Source organism: Malaclemys terrapin, chromosome 12 (genome assembly GCF_027887155.1).
Source record: "Malaclemys terrapin pileata isolate rMalTer1 chromosome 12, rMalTer1.hap1, whole genome shotgun sequence".
Lineage (NCBI taxonomy): Eukaryota > Metazoa > Chordata > Testudines > Emydidae > Malaclemys > Malaclemys terrapin.
Window position 1 is genome coordinate 3706129 of NC_071516.1, and position 19717 is coordinate 3725845.

At 48.2% G+C, this 19717-nt stretch overlaps 1 protein-coding gene across 1 annotated transcript in view; it reads right to left on the reverse strand.

The window, feature by feature from the left end:
* HELZ2 (helicase with zinc finger 2) overlaps positions 1 to 11363 on the reverse strand; it is a 46581-nt gene extending 35218 nt beyond the window's left edge. Inside the window, exon 1 of the mRNA XM_054046269.1 lies at positions 11209 to 11363. The gene's annotated coding sequence lies outside the window, so the exon portion shown is untranslated. The remainder of the gene's footprint in view (positions 1 to 11208) is intronic.
* Positions 11364 to 19717: the final 8354 nt, after the last annotated feature.

Here is a 19717-nt window from a genome sequence, read left to right on the forward strand (position 1 = left end):
AGCAGCTCCTGTCACTGCTCCAGCCACCGTCCTTCTGTGACACCCCACCCCCATCCTGCCCCAGAACCGCCGGATCTCCTGCTCCAAGTTGGGACCAAGAAGCGGCTGGGCCATGGCCCCGGTGGCCCCCTTGGCGCCACAGCCTATGCAACCTTAATTTAAAAGTGCCAGTGATGGACCATCCATCACAATGTAGTACCATGTGCACAGAGAGCATGCAGAAGCGGTGGGGCTGGACCACGTGGGAGGAGAGGATTAACATAGTGAGTTCAGAGCTCCGTGGTTGGGGTATGTGTGGAATGGTCTGATAGGAAAATGGAGCCACATGACCAGGAAGCAAGCTGATGGGAGATCAGGATGGTATAGCAGCACAACATCAATCTCTCCAGTTACCAGAGAACAAAACCCCCCTGACCAGGAAGGACGTTCATCTTGAAATACAAACACCATGTGTGGGTCCTTACAGTAACTCTCCAACAGCCTGCAGTCTCTTTTTTCCCCCCCGCTCGTCAGTATCTCATTGAGGACATTCCCCTCCCCTCACCACTGCACCGCCGCTTTTTATTTTTGTTACCAATTTTGTTAAAATTTCACCAAGAAAGCTCCCAGCAATGGAGTCCATCAGGACAAAGTGCGTTTGGAGAGAAGATCAAGGCAGTTCTGCATTGTTTCACTTGGCTCCAAGCTCTAGGGACTTCTATCTAGGGTGGACATGTAGTTGAAAACCTAAAATTTACTCAAGTCTAAACATCAGATAAAACTCTACGCTAGAAATTCGGGATTAAATGCTGCAATGTAGCGGCAAGTCAAGCTCCTTTGGGACCCAGCAAAGTTCACTTGGTCCTAGGTCAATCCTTGACTGATGTGGGACCAGCATTTCTGGCTAAAAAAAAATTCTGGAAAATAAAAAAAAATAAACAAGAGAATCCAAATCTGTGTTGGACAAACGTATCTGCAGCTCCAGAGACTATCCTGCCTCAGAGGAGCAGCTGCAAGGCTTTGTCTGGGCTCTTCTGGGGCCTCTGGATAACCAGATAACCTGCTGATATGCTAATAGCAAAGCAAAGACAATGCAACAGTGACACAGATCTGGAGTCCCTGAACCCAAGGCAGCTCACTGTGATAGGAGGATGCTCAAGGTCTTCTGCCTATTGATTAGCCAATGTTAGAGAAACAAGGCCTGGGAATTCACAGCTTTTCCCCAACAGCCAGGCTCCCTGAGCCATCAGTTTGCTGGTCAACCTGCTGCTGCATTTTAAAGATATATCTCATCTGCATCAGCTCTAAGGTCATTCCTAAGAAAAAAAAGTGCTTGATCCTAGGCCAGAGTAATCCTACACACAAGCAAGGCACCTTCCCAGCCTCATCGAGTCCTCGGCCTGCCATCTCTGACAGCATCCACCGGGGTTACCCGCGAGCCTTATGACATAACCAGAGATCATCTGCTGCCCTGCGGCCACACGCAATGCTCCCACTGACCCAGCAAGTTCCTTGTACATAGATCAGGCAATATATGGCTTTCGGGCCTGATTTTCATATTGGCACACTTAATTGTCTCCTGCAAATCTGGTATGCGTGCAGCAATGGGGCACACAGCGACTTGCACCCAACCTGGCTTCCTGGGTGCTCTGGAAGTCAGGCCCAACACAATTACCACAGCGGGCTGGAAAAGCTAAAGCCACAAATCTTCCCATGGGCCAAATTCTTTCCAGATGGAATGCTACCGTTTCAATTGACTTATGCCAAGGATGGATTGGACCCCCATGTCTCAATTTCCCTGCACATAAAGTGAGAATAGCACCACTTCCCTTCCTAGCACGTTGTTAGGAAAGTTATTTATTGTTTGTGGCGGCAATCAAGATGTTAAGTGCCAAGTAATATTATTGCTATTATTATTTAACTGAACAAATTGCAGAGTCACGCTGTGATGCTGGTAAGCCAAGTGCCAGCTCTTGCCCAAGGCCGTAGGTGTGAGCTAAGAACTGACGAACCCATAGCTGGAAAACAAACCAGCTCACCTGTGACAGGTGTGACTGTATTGTTAGAATTATTTAGTGATTAGACTCTATGAAATGCTTTAAGCTGCTGCATGCATTAATCTCACTTGGGATGTCTGAATTCCACGCTATAAGAAAATACGAGAGAGACAAGATATTACCTCACCCGCCTTGTCTCGCTCTTATCCTGGGACTGACACAGCAACAACAACTCTGCAAATAAGGAAATATGTAAGTTTCGCTTTATAACTTTGAAAATGTTTGCTCTGAACTTGTGAACCCAGGCACGGGACTCATTCCCTCACCTGTTCAGGAAGGCTCTGAAAAATTAAGTGGGCCATCATAAGACAAAAGCTTTGTTAATTGCCCCATCCACTTGTGCAGAAGGCCTCGTCACAGCCATTTGAATGCTGGAAGAGGAAAATAAAAATAGCTCACATGATGATTTTTAATCTCTTTGCTGTTTGAACTCTCACAGGGCCAGAGAGACTAGCTCAGGGGTTTTCAACCTTTTTTCATGTGCAGACCCCTGCAAAATTTCAAATGGAGGTGGGGACCCCTTTGGAAATCTTAAGAAATAGTCTGCAGACCCCCAGGGATCTGTGGATAACAGGCTGAAAACCACTGCTGAAACAAGAGATCGCTCAGGGTTATCCCTGGGTCTGCCCTAAAAGACATGTCAAATTGAGAGATCACTACAATTCAGTCACTCTTAGGAGCTGGATTGCAACTCATTTGTATGTAGATGTTCGCTTGCTTTCACCTGTAAAGAACTCATTTCTTTTCCTAGTTAATAACCCTTTAGACAGTTTATTACAGGATTGGCTACAGGTGGTGTCTTTGGTGTAAGATCTAGGGCAGGGATTCTCACAACAATTTTTTTGGTGGCATCAGAGTGTGGCCATCAACTCTTGCGGGTGGCTGCTAAAATACTTAATTAACTTTAGGAAAAAATAAATATGCACATACTGTATACATGTCCAAATCACAGTAATTTATGTATGTAGGGGTTTTTCCACAGACTGAATAATAAAAACAACGTACAGTTGTCCCTATTTCTTTACTGGATCTAAACAGAATAGAAACACAAATAAGGCGCTTTGCATGTTCTTGTATTTTGTTGTTGTTGTTTCTTTTGCCTTTTTGGTTGCATTTTCTTTTTAGACTTGCTAGCTAGTAAGTCTGCGTTTGTGAAAAGTGCTATTTGTACGTTTATTAATATCACTTTTCACAGATGCAGACAGGTTAGTTATCTGGGAGGCAGTGAAACGTGATATTAACAAACATACAAATAGCACTTTTCACAACAGGTTTACTCAACCCTGGCAAGCTGTGGGACAAATTAAGGCTTGGATGGGGAGGTGGGGAGGGAGGTAGCAGGGGCCAGTCGACGAGTGGGCTAGTGAGCCCTGCAGCTGGAAGATGGAGCCCTGCAGTTAGGGGACAGAGCCCACCACTGCGCAGCCAAAGCCCTGCGTCCGGCACCTGCCAGCACGCGACCAGAGCCTGCCGCCCACTACCTCAGGGCTGAAGCCAGAAGCCTGAGCCCCATTACCCCCAGGAAGGAGAGGGACTCTCACTGGCTGGCTCCAGCGGGTGCAGGGCCCAACCCCTGCCTGCGGCCATGGGGGAGGGGCCACTGCTCTCCCCTTTACCCCCACCCCAATTACCACCCAGGAGACTGGGACTGCAAGAAAAGCCCCTGGTGGCCACATTTGAGAAACGCTGATCTAGGGCACCAACTGATCTGGGGTAAGTGACTGGTCTCTTGTGACTGGTCACTATTTTGTAATTTTTGGTCTAAGTGACCATTTATCACTAAGCCCAGCTTGCCTGGTCATCAAGACAGACAGGAGAGCCTAATGGGACGTCTGTGACTCCATGGAAAGACAGTTACTGTGATCCAGGAGCTCACAGTTGTTACTGGGCAGGTGAAATCGAATTATAGAACACCCCGCCAGCTTGGGGTGTCTGCCCTGTCTTCTGACAGTCTGCCCTGAAGGCGACACTCGTGCTCGTGAGCCACTCCAGACAATGTGACACGTGCCCTGGGAGGAAGGATCAGTAACCTGGCACGAAAGGAAACCTCTCTTTGTATCAGGGGGCAGGACTCTCGGGTTCGGGTTAGTAACTCCGGAGTCAGTAACGTTCCTCCCAACAGGAGTCACCGGTTTGCTAGAAGTCAAAGGAGGCAACACATTCCCACTGGCAGGTCTGCTCATCTCAAGGCATCCAGCATTTAGAGAGCCATGACTGGTAGAGAAAAAGGTTTCAATTAGGTAGCTCCATTGTTTTAACAGAGCCTCTTTTACTGTATGGTGCATGGAGACTATATTCTTTTAACCAATCATACTTAGGTTCATGGAATACAGCTGATTTTACTGCACTGAACAGAAAGCCCTTTGCTCGCCCTGTCGAGACGCCAATGGCCCACATACATCACAGTTACAACAGTCAGGGAACTCCTCTTCAACAGAGCTTCCATTTGCAGCACAGATTAGGACCATGGCTGAGTCTGCACCAAGGACTATGCTGGCATAGTCTTTGCACGGTAGACATAGCTTAGATGGGAGAGAAGGGTGGTCACTACCTTGCAGAAGGTGATCAGTGCCTCACCAGATCTAGCCCCAGCAGCCTCGCTACCCAGCTGCAAAGGGCTACAGTGAAAAATGGGTTTCGGTTACTGTTTTTGTTTTTCCAGATTGTTATGCCCCACCCACACACCCCTGCTGCCAGAGGGCAGCTTGAGGCATGAGGGCTGGGCTACACTACAGAGTTAGGTCAGCCTAACTATATCGCTCCGGGCTGTGAAAACCTGCGTGCTGTAATTAAGCCCCAGCATAGACACATCTGGGTGGACAGAAGAATTCTTCCGTCAACCCAGCTACCACCGCTCAGAGTGGTGGATTTACAGGGATGGAAGAACCCCTTCTGTCGCTGTGGCATGTGTCTACACGACAGTGCTGTAGTGGTGCAGCTGCGCTGCTGTACCGTTTCCAGTGTAGACACAGCCTGAGTCTTCAGAGCATTTCAGGCCATGGCAATTCTGTACCACGCGCAGGTGTAGATCAATCTCTGATAATTTTCATATGACTTTACATTGTGCCTCTTCATATAACCTTGTGGTGGGTCTACCACGTATGACCTCTGTTTTTATGGGACTTTGTATCAAAGCCTCATTTAGAAACTTTGCATTGCCCTTGGTATAATATTATAGCCCCTAAGGATAGAATAAGATAGAAGAAAAATTTCTTTTTGCTAGCAGTAGAACAAGAGCTCTCCCCCCCCACTCTTAATCAATTGCCCTGTTGAATGAACGAGGTGTGGATGAGCAAGGCATGAAAGGCAGCACCTCCAGACACCCTCAACTGTTGGAGAGGGGCTGGGAGCCAGACCCAAGGACAATAAAACGTGTCAAGTGGGCTCATTAAAGACAAGCAGACATACCGACGGCCTCGGGGGTTAGAAGCAAGCACCTTCTTTTGGAAACACCCTCTTTGCAGCATTGGGACAACACTCAAAAGAAAGCAGCACAAAGGACCAATGGACACAAACACAGAGTTTGAATCTGGTATAGATTTGCATAAGAGGAAAGCTGCTATAAAAGTAAGTATCAGGGGGTAGCCGTGTTAGTCTGTATCTACAAAAACAACAAGGAGTCTGGTGGCACCTTAAAGACTAACAGATTTATATGGGCATAAGCTTTCGTGAGTAAAAACCTCACTTCTTCGGATGCACCGAAGAAGTGAGGTTTTTACTCACAAAAGCTTATGCCCATATAAATCTGTTAGTCTTTAAGGTGCCACCAGACTCCTTGTTGTTTTTATAAAAGTAAGGTGTCTTGCAGAGGACCCCGGGTCTCGTCTTGTCAACATGGGAGCATCGATCTGGATTGGCAGAAGCCCGGCTCCACCCTCTCCCCCATCTAACTCACCTGGCCAGTGAAGTTAAGGGGAGCAACTAATTGGTAACAACAAGACGGAGTGTGTTTGTGTGTGTGTGTGTGTGTGTGTAAGTGTAATATATTATATGCATATGATACAGTGTTAATGAATACATGTATTACTAATAAATGTGGCGTTTTGCCTTATTCCCCCTGAAAAGATCCTGTGCAGTACTTTAAGTACAACACAGGGCCAGAAAGGGCAGAATGCACTCCATGCCTCTGGAATTCTGCAGCGAGTAGTGGGCTCCTTGTTAATGCAGACTACACAATGCCAAAAGCTGCAGACTTGCTAAAGCGGTCTCCAATTTCTGTTGCCCTTGCTGCAGACTTACCAGGGCGCGCCCCTGGCTGCAGGGGGACCATTCCAGAGCGAACCTGTGGAAGTCCTTCTTGGGAGAACACAGGACTCCTACACAGTGCAGGGGAGGGGAGCTTTTGGGCATAAAGATAGTGGCACTGAGAATGCTTCAGTACCAATTGAGTTCAACTGCCCCACTTCACAACAAGTTTGAGGATTGGCCTGCTAAACCCAGGGTTGGGAGTTCAATCCTTGAGGGGGCCATTTAGGGATTGGGGCAAAAATCTGTCTGGGGATTGGTCCTGCTTTGAGCAGGGGGTTAGACTAGATGACCTCCTGAGGTCCCTTCCAACCCTGAGATTCTATAAATCAGTTCTTACATCTAACTTTTTTTTTCCCCCCACAACAATTAGCATTTCCAAAAGGGGCTAATCGGGGTGGTTGGCGTTGAGCTGAACTGGGTGCTTGGATAATAGTTCACATCTCTGAATTTGCTATTGTTTGACTGAGGCATTAGGGCCATACCAGGTCAGCTTCCATCCTGACAGCTCTGCCCCAGTCAGAAGGGCTGGACGTGTTCATTAATTTTAAAACTAAAGTTTGGTCTCTTCGACAACAAAAACCAGTAGCAGTTACAGGGAGAACGTACAGGTCCCTGGACTTTGGATACTGTGTGCTCACAGTGACCACAGTTCAGCGAAGCACCTAGGTCCACGTTCAAACCTGAAACGTGCGTTTAAGTTCCATTGAAGTCAGGGTGAATTAAGGAGATGTTCAAGTGCTTTGCCGAATCAGACCCGATGTTCTCCAGCATGTCTGGCTGGATGCATGGTTCAGGTTCACTCTGCTACCAAAATTTATCTTTTATTTCCTTCAGGGCCTTTAAAATGATCTAAAGACAGGCCCTTAAATAACAATGACCAGATTTCTTCTAGGGGCGCTGAACTCCCCACTGCATGGAGCTCACGGAGACTGAAGTTTTCAGCACCTACTGCCTCAAAGTCTGTCTGGTCTCGTGGGTAAGACCCTAGACTGGGACTTGAGGGATTTGGGTTCTAGTCCCAGCTATGCCACTGGCCTGCTGGGTGACCTTCACTTTCCTGAGCCTCAGTTTCCCCATAGAGATAACGGTACTGGCCTCCTTTGCAAAGCTATAAAAGTTAGACCTCCTTGTGATGTTATTGACGTAATCTGGGACCGTATAAAGAACAGGAGTACTTGTGGCACCTTAGAGACTAACAAATTTATTAGAGCATAAGCTTTCGTGGACTACAGCCCACTTCTTCGGATGCATATTCTTCTCTGGGACCGTATAGTTCATTGTTGCAACCAAGGTCCTGTAGTGGCACGAAATCTGGTATAAAGGGGTCAAGTAAGGTGTCTAAGACAAGGTTATGGTTTGCTGGTTATGATTATGCTATCTGTATGCACACATCATTTTTGTATTTAAAGTTATAAGTATTGGCTCTATACTGGGAGGGATAGCTCGGTGGTTTGAGCATTGGCCTGCTAAACCCAAGGTTGTGAGTTCAATCCTTGAAGGGCCTCTTAGGGATCTGGGGCAAAATCAGTACTTGGTCCTGCTAGTGAAGGCAGGGGGCTGGACTCCATGACCTTTCAAGGTCCCTTCCAGTTCTAGGAGATAGGATATCTCCATTTATTTATTTATTGTCTGTATTTCAAACTTATGCTATGCTTCTGGGTAACACCCCAGACAAGTTGGTGTCAGCTCTGCCTAGCCTGCTTGATGGCCCATTAAGGACTACCAGTTATACAACTGACCCATTGAGAGAAGGCAGATACACCTTGTGACTCAGCAAAGTATGCAGGAACATGCCTATGGACAGAACTCTAAGGTTTTTTCTTGCCACGTGCCCGAATGCTGGTCTTTGAGACAAAGAAAGAGGCTTCATGACAAGAGACTATAAAAGGCTGCTGCAGCGCCTCCATCTGGTCTTCAATCCTGCTTCTTACCTCTGGAGGGACTTTGCTACAAACGGAAGCTCTACACAAAGGACTGATGAACCATCCTAGCTGTGGATGTTCCAGAGACTTGATTTGAACCTGCAGTTTATTCCATCACTGCTACAAGCCTGAACCAAGAACTTTGCCATTACTGTATGGAATTGATTCCATTTCACCAATTCTAGCTCTCATCTCTATCTTTTTCCTTTTATGAATAAACCTTTCGATTCTAAAGGATTGGCAACATGATTTGTGGGTAAGATCTGACTTGTATATCGACCTGGGTCTGGGACCTGGCCCTTTGGGATCGGGAGAACCTTTTACTGGGGTATTGGTTTTCATAACCATTCCTCCCCATAACGAGTGGTATTGGGAAACTGGAGTGTCTAAGAGAATTGCTTGTGTGACTTGTAGTTAGCCAGTGAGGTGAGACCGAAGTCTTCTCTGTTTGGCTGGTTTGGTTTGCCTAGGGCTGCAATTTGTCCTGAATTGGCACTCTGAGTTGGGTCCCACCAGAACCAGCCTTGTTACACTCCTCCCCCCCACCCGCCCCTCACTACAGAGTTGGGGGAAGGTCTAACGTTAAACACCCAAGCATGAACATTTTGGCCTAAGAGATTAGCTTTTGTTTTGAAAAGACATTTCTGGCCCTGTGGGCTGTGAAGGGAACTCTCCCAGCTGCAAAGAGATCCAGGGCACTGGGCACCGTAAAGAGCGGTCATATGCTATCATCATTGGGACATATTTTCGCCAAGCCATTGTTTAGGTTATCATCAATCCGGACTGTTCTAAGCAGTGAGGGGTGCTATCAGAACCCAACCACCAAGAACATTCACTAACCCATCGGCACCCAAGCGTTGCAAGCAACATTGCAGAGAGTTTTCAAATGCCTCTAGAAGTGCACTCGCCCTTTTGTGGGAGAACACTAGAAAGCATGGCCCTATATTTCTAAGCAGGTTCACTGTTGATCTCAGGTTTAGATGCAAGTCACAGATCCCGACATAGAGGAGGCTGGTTTATTACACCCCTTACCAAAGTCCAGCACATACGTGTAGAGCGTGCCTGCCTCATTAGGATTAACAGTTGGACTTATTTCTCATAGGTTATATTTCCTCCTTGCATGAAGCCCTACTCCACTGAACTGCTCCCTTTGCCACTGCTCCAGCCCTTTTCCCGTGCAGCTCATAGAGTCCAATGTGCAATATTCAGCTTGCTCACCTCTACCTCATCCGCTGCTTTAAAAAACAACTCCAAAACCAGCACACTCTTGGGATCAGGGCTGTATACATTATGTCTGTACAGCACCTAGCACGAGTCTCCATTCTGATTCAGGCCTCTAGGTGCTAAGTTAATATGAATAATAAATAACTTCCTAGGAAACAGAGATCCCTGAATTTAAGGCACCGCCTCCCACACGCGTGTAGAGAAACATATTAGTTGTATTTAAGGGACCCAATTCTGCTCTTCAGCACACTCTGACAAACCAACTATGATAACAGCCCTGCAAATCCACAGATATCCACTTTATATCCGCAGATACCTGCATCCGTGGATGCAGGTATCCACAGGACATTTTCGCAGATCGGATGCGGATACAAATTTATCCGCACAGGGCTTTAACCATAATTCCAAAGAGACTGAGAAAAGAATTTGGCCTTGTGTCTTTATAGTTAGGCTTTGCCTTGATTAATTATTTACCACTGATTCTCTAATGTGTTACTCCAAAGAGAGCCGTTAACCCCCCTTAATCAGGGGTGAGTTACATGGGTCATAATACCAGATGTGCCCTCCCCATCTCTGCACTCAGGCAAAGCTGGTATACCCACAGAACACAGCCCCTTCTCTTTGTGCCACCATTGATTTTGGTAGTAGCAGCTCACTCCATCTTTGGGTGCAAACCTCACCTCTACCACACACCCCACTGACAGGTGCATTTCTGGAACTCCACAGTCTCATCTAGACACCTGCTCCCCATGAAATCCTGATACAAGCAGTCAGGGTTTTCACTTCCGGGCAGAGCGTCTGTGTAGTTTGTGAGGCCACCACAAAAACAAACAAAAAAATTACTTCTCTTTTGTTTCTAAGAACTTAAAAGAGGTGGCTGAAAAATAAACCCAGATATTAACTGTAATAAGTCAGTTGGATCTGACAGGACCCCAAAACTACAGGTATCCAATTGAGACAGAAAGTGTCACACATCTCTAAGAGACTCCTACACTGGGGTTTTATTGCACCATATCCTATTGGTGCAAATTCCTAGTACAGACACCAGCGCTAGTTACTTTTCATACCAGTGCAGACAGCCTACACTAGGGTTTGTACCCACCTGCCTACAGCAGTATCCAACCCCAGCCCACCCTAGACAAAGCCGACCATCGCCTCCCCTCAGCACGCTGCCTGGCGCACGAACTTAGCTTGGACAATATCACAGACAGGCGCCTGCCCCGAGTCCAGGCTTCTCTGCTGACCAAAACAAACAACCTCCCCCACTCCCGCTCGCTCCGACCTCTCTCCCTAAAGCCACACGGGAAGGTTTCAGGGCTGCATCTAACTCAGGACCCCTCCGGCACCAGCCCGCGGGGGAAACAGATCACAAACTTCCTCCAAGTTCCCGCAGCTGGCCCGGCTCTGGGGACAGCCCCGCCCGGGCTCCAATGAACGCCCGCGGTCACTTCTCGCTTCCCCATCCCACGTCGCTCCGGAGAAGGGACCCCACGGGCTGGGGAAGGAGGTGTCGGACAGAAACAAGGGCGCCGCTTCCCCGTGCCCCCAACACCCCCCCACTCGGGGAACGCCCACGCGGGTCAGCCGGTCCCGGGTGGGAATTCCGCGGGGGGCAGCGGGGACCCAACCAGGCTGGCCCGGGCAGGGGGCGCCTGGAGGGACGGGGGGAAAACGAGAGAGGCTCGGCTCCCCCCCCAGCTGGGACTTTGCAAACTCCCCTGCCCGGGGTCCCCGAGCCGTGCCCGGCGCGCCCCGCCTGGGGCCGCCCCGCTTCTTACCCCGGCGGCCGCATGGAGGGAAGGAAACTTTGTGTCCTTCTGCCCGGCTGCGCTCCGGCTCCGGCCGCGTCCTGGCCCGCGGGCTGCGACTGGCTGAGCGGGGGCTGACTCCGGCCGGCGCCCTATAAGCCGGGCTGCGCCGCGATCGGTTTCGTTTCTGGGCCCTCGCTGCATTCAAACCTATGGCAGCGCCTCGCGGAAATTACATCACCGCGGCCCCGTGGGAGCCCGGCCGGCCCCCTCCAGCCCCGGGGGGGGGGCGGCAGAGCCAGCCCCGCCCCATGCATGCACAGCCATGCCGCTTGCATACACCCCCCCCCATATACCGCCCTGTGCATGCACAGCCCCCCCAGAACTGCCCCTCCATGCACAGCCACGCCCCCCTGCACTGCCCCCTCCATGCAGAGCCACCCCCCCTCCAGCACCCCTGCATGCACAGCCTCGCCCCCCTGCACCGCCCCCTCCATGCAGAGCCACCCCCCCTCCAGTACCCCTGCATGCACAGCCTCGCCCCCCAGCACTGCCCCCTGAATGAATAGCCACGCCCCCAAGCCACAAGCCCTGAATACACAGCCACCCCCCCTCCAGCACCCCTGCATACACAGCCATCCCCCCCCAGTACCGCCCCCTGCATGCATAGCCACCACCCCCTGCCTCCCTCCAGCCTGAGGGCAGAACCAGCACTGCCCCCTCCATGCACAGCCAGCCCCCCCAGCACAGCCCCCTGCATACCACAGCAAACCCACCCACCCAGCAGCTTCCCTCCAGCCCGGAGGGCAGAGCCAGCCCCATCCCCTGCATGCACAGGCCCCCCTCCATGCCCCAGGAAGAGACACAGTCAGCACCACCCTCTGCATACACAGCCACCCTCCACCTGTCTCCAGCACCAACCAGCCCACTTCACTCCAGGCTGACTACCCCCATCTCCTTTCCTGCCTAGGGTGAGGCCAAGTCAGAGCCAGCAGCACCCAGTCTCCTTCCTGCACAGCCCTCCTGTTCCTCCTTCCCTCCTGCATCCAACCCATTGCTCCAGGCAGCTTCTTCCCCTCCCCCTCCTCTTTACCGCTGCCCTCCTTGCCTTTCCATCAAAAATAACCTGGCCCTGAGGGGGCAGAAAACACCCAACTTGCTGCACCCACACATCCGAAGAAGTGGGCTGTAGTCCACGAAAGCTTATGCTCTAATAAATTTGTTAGTCTCTAAGGTGCCACAAGTACTCCTGTTCTTCTTTTTGCACCCACACAGTCCCTGCATAGGCACTGCCCCCCACAGAGCTGAATACACCCCTGCCTAGCCAGAGCTCCCCCACGCCCTGAACTGAAGCACCGGGCAGGTACAATGCCTGGGCTGGCTGACGGGGAATGGAATCCAGGACCCCTGCCACTGCCAGCTTGTTACAAATGGTCCCTGGGGTCCAGAACCTGGGAGGTTTGATCCATAGATTCCGAGGCCAGAAGAGCTCAGTCTGACCACCTGCATTAGACCCTCCCTGAACTAATTCCTGTTGCCCTAGAGCAAATCCAATCTTGATCGAACAATGGCCAGTGCTAGAGAACCCATCACAACCCGTGGTGAGTTGATCCAGTGGTTAGTTACCCTCACTGTTCAAATGTTGCACCTTTTTTCCAGTCTGAATTTGTCTCGCTTCCACTTCCAGCCCTTGGATCTTGTTCAAACCTTTGTTTACTAGAGCGAAGAGCCCACTGTTAAATATTGGTGCCCTATGTAGGTGCTTATGGACTGTGATTAAGCCAGCCCTTAATCTTCGGTCTTTGTTAAACAAAATAGACTGAAGGAGCTCTATCACTTTAAGGCAAGTTTTCCTTAAAATGTGACATACCTTGACTTTAGCAAAGCTTTTGATACGGTCTCCCACAATATTCTTGCCAGCAAGTTAAAGAAGTATGGATTGGATGAATGGACTATAAAGTGGATAGAAAGCTAGATCGTCGGGCTCAACGAGTAGTGATCAACAGCTCGATGTCTAGTTGGCATCTGGTATCAAGCGGAGTGCCCCAAGGGTTGGTCCTGGGGCCGGTTTTGTTCAACATCTTCATTAATGATCTGGATGATGGGATGGATTGCACCCTCAGCAAGTTCAGGGATGACTAAGTAGGGTGACCAGATGTCCCGATTTTATAGGGAGAGTCCCGATTTTTGCATCTTTTTCTTATATAGGCTCCTATTACACCCCCCTCCCCCCGTCCCGATTTTTCACATTTGCTGTCTGGTCACCCTAACTCTAAGTGAGGGGGAGAGGTAGATATGCTGGAGGGTAGGGATAGGGTCCAGAGTGACCTAGACAAATTGCAGAATTGGGCCAAAAGAAATCTGATGAGGTTCAACAAGGACAAGTGCAGAGGCCTGCACTTAGGACGGAAGAATCCCATGCACCGCAACAGGCTGGGGACCAACTGGCTAAGCAGCAGTTCTGCAGAAAAGGACCTGGGGATTGCAGTGGACGAGAAGCTGGATATAAGTCAACAGTGTGCCCTTGTTGCCAAGAAGGCCAATGGCATATTGGGCTGCATTAGTAGGAGCATTGCCAGCAGATCGAGGGAAGTGATTATTCCCCTCTATTCGGCACTGATGAGGCCACACCTGGAGTATTGTGTCCAGTTTTGGGCCCCCCACTACAGAAGGGATGTGAACAAATTGGAGGGAGTCCAGCGGAGGGCAACGAAAATGATTAGGGGGCTGGAGCACATGACTTATGAGGAGAGGCTGAGGGAACTGCGCTTACTTAGTCTGCAGAAGAGAAGAGTGAGGGGGTATTTGATAGCAGCCTTCAACTACCTGAAGGGGGATTCCAAAGAGGATGGAGCTCGGCTATTCTCAATGGCGGCAGATGACAGAACAAGGAGTAATGGCCTCAAGTTGCAGTGGGGGAGGTCTAGATTGGATAATAGGAAACACCATTTCACTAGGAGGGTGGTGAAGCACTGGAATGGGTTACCTAGGGAGGTGGTGGAATCTCCTTCCTTAGAGGTTTTTAAGGCCCGGCTTGACAAAGCCCTGGCTGGGATGATTTAGTTGGGGTTGGTCCTGCTTTGAAGAGAGGGTTGGACTAAGTGACTTCCTGAGGTCTCTTCCAACCCTAATCTTCTATGATTCTATGGCTTACATTCTTTGTTCCTCGATGTGTGACTTTACATTTGGCTGCATTAAAACACATATTGTTTGCTTGCACCCAGCTTACCAATTAATCCGGGTCACTCTGTATTAGAGACCTGTCCTCTTCATTATTTACAATTCCCCCAAACTTTGTCTCATCTGCAAACTTTATCAGTGATGATTTTGTGTTTTCTTCCAGGTCATTAATAAAAATGTTAAATAGCATAGGGCCAAGAACTGATCCCTTCAGGGCCCCATTGAAAACACACCTGCCTGATGCTGATTCGCCGCTTATGGTTACATTTGAGACCTATCAGTTAGCTGAGGTGTAATTCATTTAATGCGTGTGAGCCCAGCACACTGTTAGTCCCAGATTTCCCCCCAGAAATGTATGTCCTGTTCTGCCCAGCCCTCTCCTGGACAGTATGACTACATTATGTCCGTTGTTCCTGTAAGGAACAATATGCACACAACTTGCTACCCCAAATGGAGTCACCCAGACAGTTCAACCTGAACACGCTGAATTATATAAAACAATAAAACAAGTTTAACAACCACAAAGAGAGATTTGAAGAGAGTAAAAGTATTGAGGCATTGAAAGTCAGAAATAGTTACAAGAAAATAACGATAAAACATTTACGAGGGCTTAACTTAAACTGTATTCGATTCAAGCAAAGTTTCTCACCACATGCTCCAGCAGCTTAGTGACCAAACTCTCAGGTCAGGGCCACGCTCTCCCTGCCACCAGGTCCAATGGCTGTTTTTCTTTGACTTGGGTGAGATGCCAGAGACAGACAGGGACAGAGAGGAGGGGTCACCCCATGGTAATCTTTACAGTTGGTAGGAGTCAGGGTGTGGCTGCCTGGTTGCAGTACACACAGACATAGCTGGGAGCGATTTACAGGCTGGAGACGGTTTGTGAGCAGTCCGGGCTGGAGGCTACAGCATCAAAGGCATTGCAAAGGGCACCCCAGGTACAGGGCAGGCAGGGGTGACCCAACTACTCATTGGTCTGGATTGGACCCTAGTATGCCATTGGGTGTCATTTGAGTTTGTATCATTTTAATTTCTTAATCAAAATGTTGTGTCACCAAGTCAAATGCCTTACAGCAGTCTAAATATATTACATCAACGCTATTACCTTACCTTGTAATCTCATAACAAAAATCACGTTAGCTGACTAGGTCTATTTTCCATAAGCCATGTTGAATGGCATTAGTTATATTACTTATAATTAATTTTTATCAATCGAGTCCCATATCAGCCGTTCCATTACTTTGTCCGGGATCAATGTCAGACTAACAGGCCTTTAATTGCCTGAGTTGTCCCTTGTACCCTTTTTAAATACTGGCACAACATACCTTTCTTCCAGTCTTGTGAAACTTCCCCAGCGTTCCAAGACTTCTTGAAAATTAACATTCATGGTCCAGCGAGCTCCTCAGCCAGCTCTTTTAACTTTCTTGGATGTAAGTTATCCAGACCTGCTGATTTTAAACGTCTAGTAGTTGCTGTTTAACATCCACCCGAGTTCCTGTTGGAATGGAAAGTAGTAATTTTCATCAATTATGACTAAATCATCTAGCTTCTTTCCCCAAGCACAGAACAGAAATATTTATTGATCACTTCTGCTTTTTCTGCATTAGTACTGAACATTCTACCATTTCCATCTAATAGTGGACCATTGTTATGATTCCTTTTGTTCCTAATATACTTTAAAAACTTCTTTGTATTGTCCGTAACTCTGCTGATGATTGAGTTCTCCTCCTGTCCTTTTGCTTCCCTTATCAATTTTTTACAATTCAGAGCTTCTGATTTAAATTAATTGCTTTCACCTTCCCCTTTCTTCCAGTTGTTTATTATATATATATATATATATGTATATATACACACATACACACACACACACCTCTACCCCGATATAATGCTGTCCTCGGGAGCCAAAAAATCTTACCACGTTATAGGTGAAACCGCGTTATATTGAACTTGCTTTGATCCACCAGAGTGCGCAGCCCTGCCCCCCCGGAGCACTGCTTTACTGCGTTATATCCGAATTCGTGTTACATTGGGTCGCGTTATATTGGGGTAGAGGTATTTTTATATATATCTGCTTCCACTGCCCTTCTAAGTCAGTTTTTTTTTTTGTGTGTGTGGCTTTTTGAGCATCTAGTAAAATGTTCTGAAATGGTTCCCAATTATCAATCACATTTTTCAGTTTAAATTCTTTTTCTCAACTGCTTTGGCTCATAATTGTTTTCAGCTTTTTTAAATTGACCCTTTTGAAGCACCAAGTATATATATTACTGGTTTGGACTTTATTCTGTTTGCACAGAACACATGTGATCAAGTCATGTTCACGTGTACCTAAGCTACCATTAATTTGTAGTTGTATGATCAGTTCCTTTTTTATCTGTCAAGAGACATCTAATATATAAAATCTAGAATAGTGAGAAAATCCGAGGATGTTTTGTTCTGGCAGCATGAGACCAGTAGCATGTGTCACTCAGATTGAAGCCCCCCAAAATAATGCAGCTTTCCCCCCCTACACATTATAGATAGGCTCCTTATGAGCCAGTCATCCTGTTCTCTAATGTGATTTGGTGGTCTGTAGTGGATGCCAACTAATAAACCACAAGATGGGGTATCTATTGGGACATTGATCCATAAGCATTCAAGATCATTTGCTCCCAATACTTCTGTTAGTCTTAAAGGTGCCACAGGACCCTCTGTTGCTTTTTACAGATTCAGACTAACACGGCTCCCCCTCTGATACTTGCTTCCAAGTTATAAGTGACTCAGAAAAGCTAATGCCATTTTGACATAGAATGCCACTCCCACTCCCCTTTTGAAGATGAACCTTCCTAGCAGTAATACCAACTAGATCAAATTTATACTCATAAATATGCAATTCCAATTCCTCTTGTTTATTACCCAGGCTCTTAGCATCAGGCCGGCCGACAGGGGGGTTAAATGGGGCAATTGCCCAGGGGCCCAGGTGATTTAAAAGGGCCGTTCTGGGCACCTCTCCAGGCACCGCTCTGGGCATTGCACTTTGGGGGGCCCTGCAGGCTGGCATGGGTGGTGCCGGAAGTGACAGATTTGCCACGCCCCCCCTCAGAGATGATGGCCCTGGCCCCCGGAATTTCTGTCTGCCTAGCATTGGTGTATAGGCAACTTAAGAATTTCTTCTCTTCACCTATTTTGGTGTCTTAATTAATTTTGTTTGTAACATCTTGATTTTGTTGTAAAGAATGCTTTTTTGTTCCCTCTTTTCACCCTCTCCTTTTGTTACTAGTTTAACACCCTCCTGTCTAGTCCTACAGCCTCTCTTCAAGACAATTGGTTCTCCTTCTAAGATAATAAATAATTTCAGGGACCCAATTCAAAGCACCTTTTACTGGTGTAATTGCATCCACACTAAGTGGATTGTAGCAGTTTAATTATGCCAGTGCAGGTAAAGTGATCGTTTTTGCATGTAGACAAGGTCCAATCAGTTTCCCTTCTGTGGATAAATCAGTTTCGTTTTCCATTTCTTAGTGCCACCAGCACTATTGCACAAGGTTGCAGAGGAAAGTTCAAATCCAAGCCGAAGTTATTTCTTCGAATTGAGCACAAGCCTCAGTGTCAACATGCCTGTTCATAGCAGGATCTGTAAAACTTTTAATCACAAAACAATTTTGGGCTGGATCCTGAGAGGAGCTAAATCCCCTCAATTCCCACTTCAGGAGGTGCCCGGTCCCTGGCAGGTTTGGGCACAGAGTGCCTTTAGAGTTTAATGTTTTCCTCCTTCCCACTGTTGGGACCTGGGTGTTGTTTACAGAATTTAGTGCAAAGGGGGCCTGGGTCAGAGCAGCCTTTAGCTGCCACCTCAATACAAATCATAATGATCAGAAAAGTTACTGAAGAAAACGCCAACTGCCGTGACCCCAATGATAGCTGCTTCCTGTGCACCTTCAGGTCCTGGCTGCTCACTGTACTGCCGGCACTAAATGTTTAATTGTTTACGCCTGTTAGCCCTGCAGCATCAACACAGCTATGACAGAGAGAGCTGGATTCCATCCTGCCCTGCGCGTCATTAACAAAAAAACAGCTGAGAAGTTCCTATTGTGCAACTTCATGAAGAGAGATGATGCAAGAGGCAGAAAGAGGGTGGCTGGGCTCTCTGGTCCCTGGAGAATGAGAAGCAATGAAAATTCCTTTCTGGACTTATAAAGGGAGCAAAGCCGATCTAGTAGCGGAATAAATACACAATCCCACTGTATCATCCTTGCAGTAACTTTCCTGTCTGTAACTGCCTGGAGGAGGGGAATAATCAAACAAACTAAGTGCAAAATACACACCCCACTATCAGCTGAGCTATGGCGGAGGAGTTTGTGTAAATAGCCAGTCACAGACACGTGATTATGTATCATGCAGGGACGTGCAGGCCCAACTGTGGTCCCACTCAAAAACAAAATAGTCCAGAATGAGGGACATAGTTCTCATGTATAAGGCCCAGCCAACCAGCAGAGCTATGTCATGGGAACCCTTTCCACCAAGGGTGGCCCCTGTAGACAGGATCTTATCGATGGTCCAGAATGGTGCTTAATTCAGGAACAGTGTTAAGGCCCCCTGTAGCAGGGTGGACTGCCCCTTGGTTGTTCACAGCCAGAGGCCATGTAAGGACAGCTGTTTGGGGCTGGGAGAAAAGATTATTAAACCCAGCTGGGAAGGGGTCAGGTGAGTCCTATAAAGAGCTAGAAGTGCTCCCTTAAAGGCTGCAGGAAGGAGGTTGTTTCCTATGGCAGGTCCTGGAGGTGGGGAGAGATACAAGGGGAAAGGCCTCCAGGTTCCTGCAGCCTGCTTGGGTCAGTGGAATAGCTTGTGGTGTTGCTTTGTGTTTGAAGAACAAAGAAAGGGCCCGAACAGACTCTGGGTGCGGCATGCATCCTTCCTGGGCTGGGGAGACAGTCCAGCCGCCAGCACCCCCTACCCCATGGAACCAGTCCAGGAGCCAGCCATGTCAAAATGAGATTCCCCGACAGCGTTCTGCTTGTTGTAGCTGGGGCAGTTCCACCAGCAGCAACGTCATCCCAGTCCTGCACATGCAATAGCTTCCACTCATGCTGCCTCCAGTGGCGCTCCTCCTGGGGGGGATTATGGCTGCAAACCGTGCAAGGCCTCAGCAATGTTGAGAGCGCTCATGATTTTATCATGAAGCGCACAATCTTGGGTGGTTTTTTTTAAAACCCCAGCTCCTGGAGTCATGGGATTAGGGAAGAATCTCAGCTTTCTTTAAAAAACAAAAGTTTCTAGGCCTCCTTATGCGGGAGAAAAGCTTGGAAAAGTGACTTGTATAGGCCCAAGAAAACAGAAGAAAAATTTCCCCCACATCCCCACAACTAGGGTGACCAGATAG